Genomic DNA, 18,529 nt, shown 5'->3' with positions numbered 1-18,529 from the left:
GCGAAGCAGTGGAATTGGAGACCATGACGGCGGATTAAGTGACCGAGGGGGGACAGGTAAAGGATAAAGAGGAGGGGGCCAAGAACTGAACCTTGGGGGACACCTTGGGGGAGGGGAGCAGTGGGGGATTTGCAGTTATTGATGGAGATGAACTGACGTCTGTCAGAGAGGTATGATTTAATCCAAGAGAGGGCAGTGCCGGTAATGTTAAAGGTGGTTTCAAGTCGGGTGAGGAGGATGGTGTGATCGATGGTGTCAAAGGCAGCGCTGAGGTCGAGGAGGATGAGAATGTTGAGGTTGCCAGCATCAGAGGAGAGGAGAAGGTCGTTGGTGATTTTGAGGAGAGCAGTTTCAGTACTGTGGTTGGACCGGAATCCGGATTGGAATGTTTCATACAGGTTATTGGCAGAGAGGTGATGCTTGAGTTGAGTGGCTACAGCGCGTTCCAAAACCTTTGACAGAAAGGGTAGGTTGGAGATGGGTCTGAAGTTATTTAGGGTGTCAGGGTTTAGTCCAGGTTTTTTCAGAATGGGGGTAACAGCAGCAATTTTGAGGGATGGTGGGACGATGCCTGTAGACAGGGAGGAGTTTATTGTTGCAATGATAAGTGGAGAAAGAGCAGGAAGGGAGGCCTTGACAAAGCTGGAGGGGATGGGGTCAAGAGTGCAGGTGGCAGTTTTCATTCCGATGAGGAGTTCAGAGAGGTCAGTAGGGGAGACTGGGGAGAATTGAGACAGGGGATGGCAGGATAAGGGGGGGCAGGTGGTTTGAGGGGGAGCGGGTGCGGCGGTGGTCAAGCTGTTGTAGATGTTTTCAATTTTGCGTTGGAAGAATGAAAGGAAGGAGATGCAGTTGTCTATTGTGAATGACTGGGTGGTGGTGTTCAGGGGGCTGAGGAGTTTGTTTATTGTAGAGAAGAGTGCTTTTGGGTTTCCGGAGCCAGAGTGGATAATTTGAGAGTAGTAGGCGGAGCGGGCGCGGGAGAGGGCATCTTTATAGTGTTGTATGTGGTCCTTGTAGGCCTGGGAGTGAACTGTGAGACCTGTTTTATTGCGGAGTCTTTCAAGTTGGCGAGCACGAGTTTTCATTAGGCGGAGCTCAGGGGTAAACCAGGGAGCAGAATGGGTGAAAGAAACTGTTTTGGTTTTTATAGGCGCAATTTGGTCAAGGCAGGAAGAGAGAGTGTGGTTGTAGTAGTCAGTGAGGTCAGAAGGGGTGTGGAGGTCAACGAAGGGAGAAGTGGACATTTTTTCAGAGAGGGTCGATGAGAATGAGGCAGGTGAAAAAGCGTTTAGCTTACGGAAGTTGATAGTGCGATAATGCCTTGGTGCTGGGGTGGGGATGTTGATGGTCAGAGTGATGGCTAGGTGGTCAGAGAGAGTGAGGTCGGAGCCAGAGAGATGGTGCAAAATTAGTCCAGTAGAGCAGACAAGGTCCAAAATGTGACCACGGTTATGGGTAGGAAAGTTGACATGTTGAGTGAGGTTAAAGCAGGTGAGTAAATCAGTGAAGTCAGTGGTTAGCGTGGAGTCAGTGGAGTCCATGTGGATATTGAAATCACCAAGGAGGAGGATTGAGGGGGAGAGGGAACATAGCTGGGTCAGAAAGTAGGAGAAGTCAGACAGGAATGATGGGTGTGGTTTGGGAGGGCGGTAGACAACAGCCATGACTGACTGTGTGTGACCAGAGAGTTTAAAAGCCAGGTGTTCAAATGATGGAGCAGATGAGATGGAGATGAGGTTGGTCTTGATGTCTTGTCGGTGAATAACGGCAATTCCACCACCTCGGCCCTCCGAGCGTGGTTTATTGATGTAAGAATATCCATTGGGTGTGGTGAGGTTGAGCGTGTAGTAGTCCAGTGGTTGTTCTTCCTACAATTCCACTATCTAGTACATGGGCTTATGTTGGGAAACAAAAGTTTGTGGACCGTATTGCTAGATTCTTGGCAACTAGGCTTAAATCACTCTAAATAGCATATAAAATAAAAAAATTGCTGTTGCCAAATTTTCACGACATCTTCATGGCGGCCATCTTGGATTTCAAGATGGCCACCATTTCGGACCTATTTTGCCTTATATCTCACTTATTAATCAAGGTATCAGCACAAGAATAGTGTCCTTACCCACATTTTCGGGGTCAAGGAAGACAATGGTGATAATCAAATTTCAGCTGGATGGCCAACATCTTTATAATTTCAAGATGGCCACCATTTTTTTATCTAGTTTTGCCCAAACTCCAGGTCAAAGCCATACTTTAAAAGGTTTTCATGTATATCAGGTTTAAATATAAATGTCCTGGTATTGAATCTATTTACTTTTACTCACAGGTACTTACATTTTTAGATAATGGTTAGGATTGGATTGGGAGGGGGTGGATAGGAGGTGAGGGGACAGGGGAGTTCTTCTGCCAGATCCACACCCAAATATTATCGAAAGAATCAAGCTACCGTACATCTAGTTTTAGTCAAATATTATTCCTGAAACTGTGTTGGATGACTTTTTAACAATCTTTATTCTTTTCAGATGTGCAGCAGACGACCTTGAGAAGTTGCATTCTTGGATAACTGTGGAGGAAGAACGACTGCCGGCATCATGAACACGCCAGAGGAACCTGCTGCTAAAAAGAAGCCCATTGACTTCAGTCTTTGTTTGCTATGCCAAGGGAAGAAATACATAAAAAGGAAAGTGCTTGAGCCTTTAAGCACACCACAGGCAGATACATATGAGACATTTTTGCGAAATCTCACCAAACGAGATACTTACAGGAATCCGACATATGTGGCCATAAATCAAAGACTGCAAGGCTTATCCGCTGGTGATCTGATGTCAAGAAAAGCATTATGTCATCGGAGCTGTTACGGTATGCTGACACATATACAGCACATTGACACATATACAGTGGATCTAGAGGAAGTGGTAGGGGCACATGAACTGTCCAATACCAATAGAACTCTTCTCCAGCCAAATGGAATGGTCCACCCCACCACCGACAAGAGCAAGATCATATCACTCCTGGAGGGTCTTGTGAAATCCAGTGATGACACAAACTCAAGTGACCATGCTGAAGAACTTGCAGAACACCCTGAGAATGTGCAAGAAAGACCCAGGACATGCTTAATTGTTGATGGAATGGCGCTATTGCAAGAATTAATGTCAAGAAATTTCAGAACTGCAAGGTGCTAGGCACAGCGTATGTACAGCTAGCCGAATGCAGAGGACGTGCTTATGAGCAGCTTCGGGTTGTGTTTGACAATTACACAATTGATGCATCATTGAAGGAAGGAACAAGGGAACGTCGTAGAGGCAAGACCAACAACAACAACAACAACATGCATTTTAAAGGCCATTTTCCCTGCTAGAGCGGGGGTTAGCTTGCGTAGAGGCAAGACCAACAACAACAACAACAACATGCATTTTAAAGGCCATTTTCCCTGCTAGAGCGGGGGTTAGCTTGCGTAGAGGCAAGACCAAGGCAGTGAAAAACTATATTGTTGATGAGCAAACCAAAATCAAGGACACCAAGTCATTCCTTGCAAGTAATGTCACAAAGGATTCACTGACACTCTTCCTGGCAAATAGATTGATCAACAGTAGATCCTCCATGCAGATTGTAACGGTGACAAGGAGAAGTGTCCAGAGCAATTTTGAATGTGAAATTGCTAAAGAGGTCAGTAGCCAGGAGGAAGCTGACACACTCATGATTTTGCATGCAGTGCAACTTGTGAAAACAGGATTCATTGTGAGTTTCTATTCCCCAGACACAGATGTGTTGTTACTTGCTCTACGTCGAAGTGATGACCTAGGAAGTGATGCTGCAGTTATCATGGGCACTGGAAAAAACCATCGGAAAATCTTACTAAGGCCAATCTATGAACAGCTTGGTGCTCAGAGGGCAAAAGCACTTGTTAATTGGCATGCTCTCACCGTCTGATGCTGTCCTAGAAGGATGTGGAGTATTTCTGTCGCCTCTTCTGTCCGAAAGGTGTCACAATAAGAAGTGCTGCTGAACTACGATGGCACCTATTCCGCCAGCTATATATATATATATATATGTATGTATATATATATATATATATATATATATATATATATATATATATATATGTATATATATATATATATATATATATGTATATATATATATATATATATGTATATATATATATATATATATATATATATATATATATATATACGTATATATATATATATATATATATATATATATACGTATATATATTATATATATATATATATATATATATATATATATATATATATATATATATATATATATATATATATATATACAGACTTGGCATTTAATATGGAATATTTTTTTGTGGGGGTGAACTTACTTTTCAAGATGTCTTAGAACCAAAAGTTCATTGGAATTATGTTGAAATTATTTTAGTTTTTGTTAATGTGACCTTTAAAAGAAACAAAAACCACATTTGACATTTTGAAACAAATAAATTGATCCTCGAAAGTGATGTAAACTGATATCGAACTCAATTCATGGACAGTAGTGTTAAACTTCTGTACGTTTTCCAGAAGTATCTCTTTATTTTGCACATTAGCCAAATTTTTAGCCGCGTCGCAAGACGCTGGTCATAGAGTGCACTCTGCTGTTGTTCTTGTTCTTCTTGTTCTTCTTGCAGAGAAGACAAAACCTCAAAGCTCCACCCATTCTGGGAACCATAGCTCCACCCATTGTGGGAGAGGCTTCATATAAACAAATATCCACCATTTTATTAACTCGCATAGCTTTGAGGCCTGTTTTATAGGCCCGTGGTGTCTTCCTCTCTCACACAGTTTTATTTCAAATCAAATTCGATATATCATTTCATTTTTCACAGTCGCTAACATAGTTTTAGACTCGGTTGAAAAAAAACGGGAAGAAATTCCGATGAAAGTTGCCCTTTATAGAACGAAATGAATTCTCAAAGGCCTGTAACTTCAAGTCCATTGAGATATTTTTTTTTTAAATCGCGGCATGGTCAGTCATACACCGCCCGAAATAACAGACGGGAAAATGCCGAGATATATATATTTTGTTTAAATCGCGGCATGGTCAGTCATACACCGCCCGAAATAACAGACGGGAAAATGCCGAGATATATAAAAAATTCGTCCATTTGATGACAATCGTCACGATGAAATATTTAATTTATACGTCGTCACAATAATGTGGAGAGAGGAGCATAGCTTCGTTCACGTGTCGCCACATACGGGAAATTGCCGAGATATATATTTTTTAAATCGCGGCATGGTCAGTCATACACCGCCTGACATAACAGACGGGAAAATGCTGAGATATATTAAAAATTCGTCCATTTGATGACAATCGTCACGATGAAATATTTAATTTATACGTCGTCACAATAATGTGGAGAGAGGAGCATAGCTACGTTCACGTGTCGCCACACACGGAAATTGCCGAGATATATTTTTTTTAAATCGCGGCATGGTCAGTCATACACCGCCTGAAATAACAGATGGGAAAATGCCGAGATATATTAAAAATTCGTCGCCACACACGGGAAATTGCCGAGATATAGTTTCACTTTGCACAAAAATAACATCAAGTAATCGAATCAATAGGAATGTCCTGTGCCTATAACATCGACGTTATAGGCACAGCTGCATCTAGGCATTGTGTAACATCGATGCGGCTTTTGTTTTAATTAAAACTTTTTGTACTTGTTTTTTCACAAAAACAAAAGTTAAATTACGACTGGGATTACGGACAGTAAAATTACAGTTCAGTACTTCGTGTAACCCCCACGAGCATTCAGGAGAGCATGTACACGTTGAGGCATGCTGTTCACGAGATTTGCCAAGGTTTGGACAGGAATCGCTTGCCATGCAGTGACAATAGCCTGCTGCAATTCACGCACAGAGGTCGGCTGCTGGTCCAAGTGGTCGATTTGACGCGTTAATTCTGCCCACAAGTTTTCTATCGGATTCATATCCGGGGACATGGCAGGCCACTCCATATGCTCTACACCACGGTCAGCAAGAAAGTGTTGGATCATGCGAGCACAATGAGGCCGTGCAATGTCATCTTGGAAGACAAAGTTTCCTCGAAAGGCTGCACGAGCAAATGGAAGCAATGTTTCTTCCAGAATGGCCCTGTACTTGAACTGGTTCAGGTTTCCATTCAGATCAACCAAGTCAGTTTTGCCCCCTGCATGAAAAGCAGCCCAAACGGTCACCCCACCACCTCCAGCTTGGACTCTTGGCACTATACAATCTTTGTTGTAGGCTTCATGCACTTGTCTGCACACTTGGACGCGGCCATCTTGACGATAGACCAGAAATCTAGACTCGTCACTGAAGATCACGTGATTCCAGTGTCCTGGCTGCCATTGACGGTGCTGTCTGGCCCACTGCAATCGGCGCTGGTGGTGTTGTCTGGTCAGGCGTGGCTTTCTCAGGGGACGCTTGGCACGATAGCCTGCTTGAACCAGTCGTTGGTTGACTAGCCTTCTGGATACAGGTACATTTGTCAGTTGCTGCCACTCAGCCCTAAACCGATTAGCTGACTTGGTACGGCCATTGCGGACTAACTGGTGCAGCTGGCGATCATCCCTCCTTGTGGTTCTGTGGGGACGTCCTGGCCTCGGTATTGGAGTAGGGACACCCCTCTGAGCATTTCGTTTCAGGATCTATGACACCTGACCATGAGTGATGCCATACTGCCGAGCAATAGCACGCTGTTTCATGCCGTAATTTCGTAAAGCCACCACCCCATGACAAACAGCATTGTCGAGTTGACGGACCATCTCCAGAGGAAGCGGCAATAACTTTTGGAGACGTGCAGCAGTTGTTTTCCACTAATACAGAACGCAACAACCCTTGTATACCCGACTGTGAAGCCAATCATCAAATGCACCTGTCCGTACATTTTGCCACGCCACCTGTGATATAATCCTGTTGTTGACTTCTTGCTGCGACAGACAATCAGTGACATGGTTCTTTGAACAAATAAATCACCAAAGTGTAAAAGAAACTCACCAGATTGATATACTGAGTTAAGAAAGTAAACCCGTCAAGAAAAAAAAATAATTCCATATTAAATGCCAAGTCTGTATATATATATATATATATATATATATATATATATATATATATATATATATATATATATATATATATATATATATGTATCTCCAATATATATATATATATATATATATATATATGTATACTGTATAATATTGTTACGAATTTTGGTAGTGATATATGTAGAGCAGAGTAGATCTGAGTAGGTAACATGCTTCGACTGTCGCGATAGGGAATCTACCTGTAATAGTCATGTGTAGGCGTTTGTCGGGTTAAGATGTATGATTGTGAATCTACCAGGAGATTCGTGTGTTAGTTAGTGTAGGGGTTAATGAGTGGAGCCCTTGTATGTCTCACCTGGTAGTCAAACCTTTGTCCATTTTTGGCACTGCACACCACTTAAACATCAGTTTGGACCTTTAGTACAACACTAAATGACGCCTTCTCCCCTGACATGACTTAGGAAGAAATCAGGCGAGAACACCGCCACAATTGGCCGCCACCATTTACACCTCCGAGTGGCCTACCCACCTCGCATAGCACGTGCTATAACACAAGGACCACGGAGTATGGGACGAGAGTTGGAGTGACGCAGTGGGTGTGCACAGGGGCGAGTCGGTGGAGGCTCTGATTGGCAGAGCAGTGCGCCAAAGCTGATGTCACCGGCGAGAGATATTAATGAGCGCCGGACGCCTGTGGAGGAAGTTGGATCGAGTGAGGAGTGCAGATCTGATCCTGAGTTGAGCAGGAGGAGTGAGGGAGTCGAGTTCCATTCCTGAGTCGAGTTGAGCAGTTGGATTCCTGGCAGTGCAGTGCAGAGCCCGAGTCCATTTTGAGCAGTTGGGTTTGAGACGCGGCAGGACTTTGGTCAGAGTCGACCCCATGTGGAGCCGTGAGCCTGCGTGGGGCACGTGGTGCTTGGAGCGAGGCCTTGTGGGACTTGGAGCGAAGGACCTCGTGGTGTGCGGTCGGGCCAGGCGGGGCGGTGCTGGACAGCAGCGGAAGAAGACGACAAGACAAGCTAAGCCAAGCTCAGCGTGTACATTTTACAAGACGTGTTTCTTTCTTTAATTAATCTCCCTCGTCTCATGTTTGATATCTCTTGTGTGTGGGATCCCATTTTAGCTACCTTATTTTATTATCGGCGCGCATTTTCCTGTCCTGCCTTTTTCATTTGAATAAACCCTTGTATTGTTTTGCATCCCCCATTCAAACCTGTGCCGCTTGAGTTAATTTCCTCTCACAGGACCGGAGCTACCCTGGCGTGCTGCAGTTAAGTTCTTTCGTGCCAGCCTCCATTTCCCTTCTTCCTCCCGCACGGCCATAGCCGAATCAGTGTTTGGGTAGTTGCCTCCAATAAGACCGTTTAGGCTATCCGCGACTCTGATGTTAATCGGAGTTGCACGAGAATATATATGTATAATATATAATATCAATGTATAATGTATAATAACTTTACTTAACTTTACTCGAACGTCAGGCATGGCCAGCCTGTTCGTGAAAGACTTGGGCCAAGCTTCCCCCGGCCATCCTGACAATAACATGGGAATAATAGTTTGCCATAAAAGAAGATCTCATCTAACAGCACACATTGGAAGTAGTATCGTGGTAATTCTTGCTTTGTACTTACACTGGAAAGGCAATGGCGAACCAACTTGTATAAAACATTACTATAAAGTTGTCGGGATAGTGGAATTGTAAGAAGAACATTGGACTGCTATCCGATTGTTTGTGAGTGCAGATTCAACTATTAAGGAGTTGGATTGTCAGTCACCCAACTGGCTCACTAAACACCTTTGGGGCAAGTCTAATCCTGCTACCTGTGGAGGTGGTTACAGTTCACACTTCCTGGTTTACTTTACCTGCTCTGACATGGCAGTGCAGCTTTGGATGGGTATTGAAGTGCTGCTTGCACTTTGTTGCTTGCACTCACATACGTGAGTATGAGCTGGTTTAGCAGCATTTGCCCTTTTACCAAAGAATGCGACAGATCACATGAGAATGTCGATCCATTGCGCTGACTGTGCTTATGGGTGTGACCGACATTGAAGTTGAACACTTCCTTGTTAAACCAGTGCATGCTCAACGTTTATGGGGTGAAAATACTTTTGTAATTACAGATTTTGAAAAATTGCTCATGCTCATGTGATGTTGATTTTGAAAAATTAATAAAAACCCAGCTTGTGATTATTATTGCTCATGTAATGTTGAGTACCGTGTATAAATAAAACTTATTTTTGTTGAAAATTTAATAAAAACCCAGCCTGGTTCACGCCAAAGACCGGTCGGCCTTCTTCCCACCAACAGGCCTGACGATCCCTGACACTGCAGCTAGACAGAGATATGCCCGCACCACACACGCACGACGACCCCTTTATTTTATGATATATATATTCCTTTGTCTGTTGTTGCAATCTGGTGTGTGGGATCCCAAATTAGATTGTAGTATTTATCATCACGTTCTTTGTATCAGGTTCCGGCAATAAAGCCGTGTTTATTTTTCTACCTAAATTCCGCCTCGGTTTGAGTTTATTTTCGAAGGTTGAAGACGTCATCAAGGCCATCCAGGTAAGTCGGTATTCTTCTTCATCATCGCGTATGATCCGCCATCAATTGAACAACCCCTTCATTAACGCTCGTTTCCATCCGTGGCTTCCTCTCGGTCTTAACTGAGACAAGCGACACGACAATATTAATATGTAGGGTGTAGCATGTGACAGGGTGAAGAAGAGGCCGCTGCTATCGCTATATACAATTCTGGTAAACCGTGCGTTCTACTTGTCACACTAAACTTCCGAATTCTTTAACACTTATTGGGTCCCATGAAAATAACTTTTATTAAAATTGAAGTATATACTTGAACAGTGGTATCATGTTCCATGAACTCTCCAGTTAAGCATGTGTTTATACTACTTTGCCGAAAAATAACAAGTTGTGTCAGCACAGTAATTTTACCATGTTGGAGATGTGGTGAAGTTGACCAGATGGTTCTGGAAGACACCAACACTATCCTGCAAACACACTCACACAACCTTTGATAAATTGACTTGTTTTTATTTTTTTAAACAAAGTTTGTAAAAGACTGATTGAGGAGTTTGAATGTATTTCATGGAGCAGAGGTCATCAGGGCACTTTTACTTGAACTACAAGGTCATTAGTGTTCTTGTACATTCACTATTACACATAGGATACGAGCTTTGAATCCGGTATCATGATACTCTCCTCTCCGCTGTATAGTCTGCGTGGTTCTCTGGGTGGACCCAGCTATAAACTGTCATCCCGGTGTTTCACAGTCTCCCGCCATTCGTTGGTGGACTTTATAGGTCCCACGGTGTCCTTCGTGAAGAGTGGGCGAGTTGTCTCTGGCACCCTGAACAAATTAAAAATTCCTGCTCATTAACTGCTGGGAAGGCAATGGCAAACCACCCAGTATAACCCTTGCCAAGAAACTGCTTTGGCAGCTCAGATGCTCTGTAACAGAGTATGGAACTTCAGAATAACCAGCATCGCTGAAGTCTTTACAGAAATATTGTGGACACTGAATTCTACCAAGATATGTCGAATCCATCACTTGCTGGCAGGATAGTCTGGACATAGGCACACTATTCTCTGAGCTATCTAACCTGAGTTGGAATCTCGAACCAGTTGTAAACTGTCATCCTGGCTTTTTGCATGCAGGACGAGGCATAAATGTGCACGTCGTCAGTGTGTGCGCTGTCAACGTGTCCGTCGTCAACGTGTACGCCGTCAACGTGGGCGCCGTCAACGTGTGTGCCGTCAACGTGTGCGCCGTCAACGTGTGCGCCGTCAACGTGTGCGTCATCAACGTGTGCGCCGTCAACGTATGCGCCATCAACGTGTGCGCCGTCAATTTGTGCATCGTCAATGTGTGCGCCGTCAATGCGTGAGTCGTCAATGTGTGCCTCGTCAATTTTTGCGCCGTCAATGTGTGCGCCGTCAATGTGTGCGCCGTCCATTTGTGCGCCGCCATTTGTGCGCTGTCAATGTGTGCGTCGTCAGTGTGTGCATCGTCAGTGTGTGCGTCGTCAATGTGTGCACCGTCAATGTGTGAGTCGTCAATGTGTGCGCCGTCAATGTGTGCGCCGTCAATTTGTGCGCCGTCAATTTGTGCATCGTCAATGTGTGCGCCGTCAACGTGTGCGCCATCAACTTGTGCGCCGTCAACGTGTGCGCCGTCAACGTGTGCACCATCAACGTGTGTGCTGTCAACTTGTGCGCCATCAACGTGTGTGCTGTCAACATGTGCGCCATCAGCGTGTTTGCCGTCAATTTGTGCGCCATTAATTTGTGCGCCATAAACATGTGCGCCGTCAATGTGTGCGCCATCAACGTGTGTGCCGTCAACATGTGCGCCGTCAACATGTGTGCCGTCAACGTGTGCGCCATCAACGTGTCCACTGTCAATGTGTGTGTCATCAATGCATGCGCCGTCAATGTGTGCGCCGTCAACGTACGAGTAGTCAACGTGTGCATCGTCAACGTATGCGTCGTCAATGTGTGAGCCGTCAATGTGTGAGCCATCAACATGTGTGGCGTCAACGTGTGTGGCGTCAACGTGTGTGCCGTCAACGTGTGCGCCGTCAACGTGTGCGCCGTCAACGTGTGCGCCGTCAACGTGTGTGCCGTCAACTTGTGAGTCGTCAATTTGAGTCGTCAATATGTGCGCTGTCAATGTGTGTGCCGTCAATGTGTGAGTCATCAATCTGTGAATTGTCAATTTGTGCGTCGTCAATGTGTGCGCCGTCAATGTGTGCGCCGTCAGTGTGTGCGTCGGCAGTGTGTGCGTCGTCAATGTGTGAGTCGTCAATGTGTGTGTCGTCAATTTGTGCACCGTCAATGTGTGCGCCGTCAATTTTTGCGCCGTCAATTTTTGCGCCGTCAATTTGTGCGTCTTCAATGTGTGCACCATCAATTTTTGCGCCGTCAACGTGTGCGCCGTCAACGTGTGCGCCGTCAACGTGTGCGCCGTCAACGTGTGCGCCGTCAACGTGTGTGCTGTCAACTTGTGCGCCATCAACGTGTGTGCTGTCAACGTGTGCGCCATCAGCGTGTTTGCCGTCAATTTGTGAGCCATTAATTTGTGCGCCATCAACGTGTGCGCCATCAACGTGTGTGCCGTCAACATGTGCGCCGTCAACGTGTGCGCCGTCAACGTGTGCGCCATCAATGTGTGTGTCATCAATGCATGCGCCGTCAATGTGTGCGCCATCAACGTACAAGTAGTCAACGTGTGCATCGTCAACGTATGCATCGTCAATTTGTGCGTCGTCAATGTGTGAGCCGTCAACGTGTGCGCCGTCAACATGTGTGCCGTCAACGTGTGTGCCATCAACGTGTGCGCTGTCAATGTGTGCGCCGTCAACTTGTGAGTCGTCAATTTGAGTCGTCAATATGTGCGCTGTCAATGTGTGCGCCGTCAATGTGTGCGCCGTCAATGTGTGCGCCGTCAGTGTGTGCGTCGTCAGTGTGTGCGTCGTCAATGTGTGCGTCGTCAATGTGTGCACCGTCAATGTGTGCGTCGTCATTCGGAAAAATGCTGGAGGACCTGTCCATTGGTGCTGGTCATTTGTGGAAATATTCCACGGTGTCTTACACTCACCAATAGTCGGTGGGTTTTCTCCGGCACCCTCAGAATATTACAATTACAATCTTTCTTTCTTCCTTTCTTACTCTTTCTCTTTCTCTTTCTCTTTCTCTCTCTCTCTCTCTCTCTCTCTCTCTCTCTCTCTCTCTCTCTCTCTCTCTCTCTCTCTCTCTAAGCTGGAGAATGAGCGCATGAATAATCTGATTAGGAAGGTTGATTCGCAACACACTGCTGAGTTTGAGGCAAAAGTCCAGGAAGTGAGAATTAAATTGCAGAATCTTTGAGCAGGCAGGAGAACATGGTGGTGCATTTCAAAGCCAAGTCATCTCTTCATCCCACATCGTCTTCTTACCTTTGCTCACCCCAACTGTTGCAGCACATCTTCGTTTGTTTTTTTTTCTTCCCATTAATTTTTTTTACCTCCACTAATCGGTGACGTTCTTATGTTTCCTCCGAATTTTAATTTCCTATCTTTTTAGTAGCTTGTTTTTTGTTTTTACCATTAAAGTTTAACGTTGGAGAAAAAGAACACTCCCTCCTTCCGATTTTGGTGTCGTGGTGCCATTTTTGCGGAAGATATTTTTCTGGTGCTGGAGAGTTCCTTGATGCCAAATTAACGTGCTGCCGTGAGCAACTCTCACCTACCCATTGCCATTCGCACGCCGTGTTCGCATTGATTTGGAATTGCGACCTGACCTTTTGCAGAGCACTTGGGCCAAAATCCAAAGTTGCTGTCGCGTACTGCTGAGCCGTGTCGCGCCAGAAGCCTCCTCATCACACTTGCAGGACAAACTCTTGGGTTACCTCTGAAACAAATGCCTCTGTACCAGGTACGGGGACTTGGTGGGTAAGGAGGACACTGAACTGGTGTCCTCGAGGTCGCTAGTTCAAATCCCGTTGTAAACGGCAACATTTTAAGGATTTAAATTCTCAGCTTTTGTAACCCGAGCTCGGCTCGAGAGCACAACAGGTTGCTTTTGGGTTGTTGGTAGAAGTGAAACTGGATTGCAGGTGATATCCGAGTAGGGGTGGGGTGATCTACTTCCCCGTCGTTTCGACAACAATTTCTGCATGGACACATCGAGGCACGCAACTCTTTACCTTTACTTCAACCCGTCCCACATTGTGGAGGAGAGATGCTGTGCCAACTATTTTGCCCTTTGCACAACGTTATGACTGATGTTGTGCCATAACACGTGAAAGCGCTTCAAAAGGTTTGGTTTGAAGCCAAGGTGCTTAAAAAATATATAAACCTTTCAAAAACTTTTAAACAAACATACAAACTTATAAAGCTTTCAAAAACCAAACTTTCTGAAAGTGAATTAATCCTTTTAGTTTAAAAATGTCCCAATCTTTTTTTCTGTTAATCAATCTCTCAGAATTATCCTGTGAAATGGTACTTGCTTGTTTGCGTATTGTTAAAATGCCAATTCAAGGCTTCTGTTATAGGTTTTGGATCCATTTTGGACTCGTTGGGACCCAGAGGGGATTAAAGCGTGCTTGCTTCAATATTCTTTCTTTCTTTCTCTCTCTCTCTCTCTCTCTCTCTCTCTCTCTCTCTCTCTCTCTCCGCTCCTCTCTCTCTCTCTCCGCCCCTCTCTCTCTCTCTCTCTCTCTCTCTCTCTCTCCGCCTCTCTCTCTCTCTCTCTCTCTCTCTCTCTCTCTCTCTCTCTCTCTCTCTCTCTCTCTCTCTCTCTCTCTCTCTCTCTCTCCAAGCCTTATTTTGGCAAGCACGGCTAAAGAACACATGGCTAACCACATACCCTAACCTGAGTTGAGTGAGGCCTTTGTTTGTCCTGCAGTGGACTAAAAACAGGCTCATAAATAGAATGATACTCTGTAGACTGTAGAGCATGACTGCCTCTGGAACTGTCTCACTCATCTTTATTGATGATATAACTAGTGATGGCAGCAGCAGAATGAATTTGGAAATGTATAGAAACATTTTGTCTGCAGATGTACATGAAAATACCTCCAAACTCATTGCGTGGCGTTTCACCATACAGGAAGACCATGACCCCAAAACACACTGACAACACAACCAAGGAGTTCATCCGGGGAATAAGTGGAAGGTTTTAGACTGGTCAGGTCAATCTCCTGATTTAAATCCAATGGAGCATTTCACTTCCTGAAGATGAGACTGAAGTCAGAAACCCCCAAAACAAATATCAACTGAAAATGGCTGCAGTAAAGGTTTGGCAAAGCATCTCAAAGGGAGATCCCAAGAGTTTGGTGATGTCAATGGGTCACATGATCGATGCAGTTATCACATGCGAGGGATATGGAACTAAATACTAACGATTATACTACTTTAATTTACTATAATTTAATCTGTTCCAATACTTATGCTTCCATAAAATGGGGGGAACGGAACATAAAAAGTGCTTTTGTTCTACAATGGTAAAACATATACATAGAAATATCAAGAAATAAAACGTGACCTTCTGTCCTCTTACCTCATTCATATTCATCTTTTGATCTCAAATCTAAATTTCTTGAGTATAAAACAATAATAACAAATTTGACTTTCCTGTTCTAATACTTTTGGAGGGCACTGAACACTCCGGGGCAAAAAACATGAGCCAAGTCAATTTTTTATCATTTTTTTGTCATAACTATTTTACCATACATTAAAAAAACAGCAGAACGTGCAGAAATAACTGTACAAATCAGTATGGAATAGCTCGTCCCTTAACTTTCTTAAAATAATCCAGTATTTTGGTCAAACTTTCACAAAGCTTCTTGCACCAAGAAATGTCAGTTTTGTCCCGTTCATGTTTGACAGCTTCCCAAAGTTGATCAGAATTTGCAAATTTCCTTCCATAAGTTTTTTGCTGAATATAGGCCCAAAGAATCTACATGGTGTTCAAATCGGGACTTTGACCAGGCCAGAACACAAATTTCAGGAACTTTTCCTCCAACCAGTTTTTGGAGGCTTTTGCAGTATGGGCGGGTTGGGCGGGCGGGCATTATGGGCGGGCATTATCGTGTTGAAAAATGGCTTGTTTGCTTTTCTATCCAGGAAATAACTTTTCGAGGCTGGGAAGTAATCCTTTCTCTAATATTTTCTGGTATTCCTAGGCAGTAATTTGAGTGTTCACACCTTATGAGTTCACAAACACCAGCAGACGAAAATGCACCCAGACCATGATTCTACCTCCTCCATGGTTCACAGCTGTTGAAATTCACTCAGGGTTTAATCTCTCACCAGATCGATGAAGGTAACATTCTAGGGCGTCACTGAAAATCTGATATCTTGATTCCTCACTTTCCAGAACTCTCTGGAACCAGTCTGAGTCACAGTTCCTATATTCGGCCAAAAAATGCAATCTGTCCTGGATGTTTTTCTTGGATAATAGAGTTTTCTTAACACATCTTCTTGAGGCAAAATCAGCATCAGTCAACTTCCTGTGATGGTCCTTCTGGAAGCAGGCTTGTATTCAGCAGTTCCAAACTCCTCTGACAGTTTCCGCAGGCTTTTCTTTCTTTCCCGGAGAACTAAGAATGTCAGTCACCTGTCATCTTTACCTGTAATGGCTCAAGGCCTGCCAGATCCCTTCTTCATTGCAGTAAAACCAGTTTCCTGGAACTGTACATCTATTCTGTTTATGGTATGCAGATAAATAGGGATGTTCTTCTTCTTCAGGAGCTTGTTGATTTCAGAATAAGTCTCGCCCGCTTGACGAAGATGAGCAATTCGATTTTTAATAACTCCAGCAAGGAACTTCTCTTTCTTTGGAAGCATTTCTAAATTGAAACACAAAAACATGACCTACACCACCTGTACAAGTCATAAATTAGAGCAATGTAGGCATCACATGTGCACTAAGCAGTCAAAAAACATGACAACACAACAACATGACAAAAACTGGAGTTATTAAAAATCGAATTGCTCGGCTTCGTCAAGCGGGCGAGACTTATTCTGAAATCAACAAGCTCCTGAAGAAGAAGAACATCCTATTTATCTGCATACCATAAACAGAATAGATGTACAGTTCCAGGAAACTGGTTTTACTGCAATGAAGAAGGGATCTGGCAGGCCTAGAGCCACTACAGGTAAAGATGACAGGTGACTGACATTCTTAGTTCTCCAGGACAGAAAAGAAAAGCCTGCGGAAACTGTCAGAAGAGTTCATTCACCCTGAAAATGCATTGCACAACTTTAAAAGTATTCTTCTTCCAGTAAAATATTTATTAGAATGTTTTTTTGTGACACGGAACAACTAAAAACTTTAAATCAAAACACAGAACAACTCAAAACTTTAAATCAAAACACAGGGACAACTCAAAGAAAAGCCTTTCTCATCTTCCTTTTTATGTATAAAATGTATTTGATCTATTTTGTCTTACCTGGGATATTTGCTTTTGAAGATGAAAGGCAAAAATATAGATATTTCAAAATTTTCGTTTTTTTTGAGAACAAAACTTCTTAAACCACGAATTGTTTCATAAAAATTGTTGTAAACTACATGGAGGGTTTTTAGCTGCTGTAACCTGAGTAATCAATGTAAACTGGATTATGCACTGCACACCTGTGGCTCCAAATGTGAAAAAAGCAGCTTGGCTCATTTTTTTTCCGCCCCGGAGTGTACGGTATATCGTTTTGACCGGATCACTCAATTATGGAAGAATCACTTGGAAACTTAAAAAAGAAATCTCGTTTCCGGATCTTCATCCACGAAAATCCAATCATGTCGTCCTTGTCACACACCCAACTTGTCCAACAAGTTCCGTCCGAATCTGTCTATAACCTTTTGAGATGACTTGTTCACAAAGAGTGGTGAAAGCATAACGTCCATCCACTTACGGTGGTGGAGGTAACGATGATAAATCCATCTCTTGTAATCAACGAGTGAATGATTTTGATAACGAAATGATCTTTACATAAAGGTTATTGTTAATAGTTTGTACAATGTAACTAAATTTACATATTTGCTTTGTTTTTATAAAAAAAATAATTAACACCACGTTTAAATACAAACTAACTTTGTACACAATCTGGAGTTAAAATTCAAATAAAAATGACTTGATGAAATCCGTCCTTTTAAGTGCTCATACATGATGTATCCTGTACCTTTCACTGTTCTCATCCAAGGTCGTCTTGCATGCCAGTAAGGTTGTATGAAGATTTCAATCTTTTAAATATCATTTCCTTGCAATGCTCCATCTCCTCCCCCACCCAGGTCACGTTATCAACACCAGCGTGTATTAAACAAACAGATTTAGTTGCATATGATATATATATATTTACACACACACACACACACACACACACACACACACACACACACACACACACACACACACACACACACACACACACACACACACACACACACACACACTGTATATATATATATATATATATATATATATATATATATATATATAGATAGATAGATAGATAGATAGATAGATAGATAGATAGATAGATAGATAGATAGATAGATAGATAGATAGATATAGATAGATAGATAGATAGATAGATATATATATATATATATATATATACTAGCAGAAGTACCCAGCATTGCCGGGCGGGGGAGGGGAGGGGAGGGGACGGGGGGGAGGGGAGAAGAGGGAGAAGAGGGGGAGGGGGCGAGGGGGAGAGGTGGGGGGGAGGGGGAGAAGAGGGGGAGAGGGGTGATAGGGATGGGAGGAGGGGGGTGGGAGGGGATGGGAGGGAGGAGGGGGGTGGGAGGGATGGGGGGAGGGGTGGGGGGAGGGGGAGGGGGAGGGGAGGGTGAGGGATGGGAGGGGGGAGGGGGAGGGGGGAGGGGAAAAGGGAGGGGGAGGGGGGGAGGGGGGAGGGGAAAAGGGAGGGGGAGGGGAGGGGAGAAGGGGAAGGGGTAGGGTG

The 18,529-nt window shown here is 43.8% G+C and overlaps 1 long non-coding RNA gene across 1 annotated transcript in view; it reads right to left on the bottom strand.

Annotated features, from left to right (window-relative positions):
* LOC137434559 (uncharacterized) overlaps positions 1-17,785 on the bottom strand; it is a 54,237-nt gene extending 36,452 nt beyond the window's left edge. The window contains exons 1-2 of the long non-coding RNA XR_010985871.2: positions 17,747-17,785; positions 10,023-10,078 (exon numbers count right to left, since the gene is read on the bottom strand). This is a non-coding gene — a long non-coding RNA (uncharacterized LOC137434559). The remainder of the gene's footprint in view (positions 1-10,022; positions 10,079-17,746) is intronic.
* Positions 17,786-18,529: the final 744 nt, after the last annotated feature.

The sequence above is a fragment of the Myxine glutinosa genome, chromosome 10, assembly GCF_964187855.1.
Source record: "Myxine glutinosa chromosome 10, kmMyxGlut1.1, whole genome shotgun sequence".
NCBI lineage: Eukaryota > Metazoa > Chordata > Myxini > Myxiniformes > Myxinidae > Myxine > Myxine glutinosa.
This window is presented reverse-complemented; position numbering and strand designations above follow the sequence as displayed.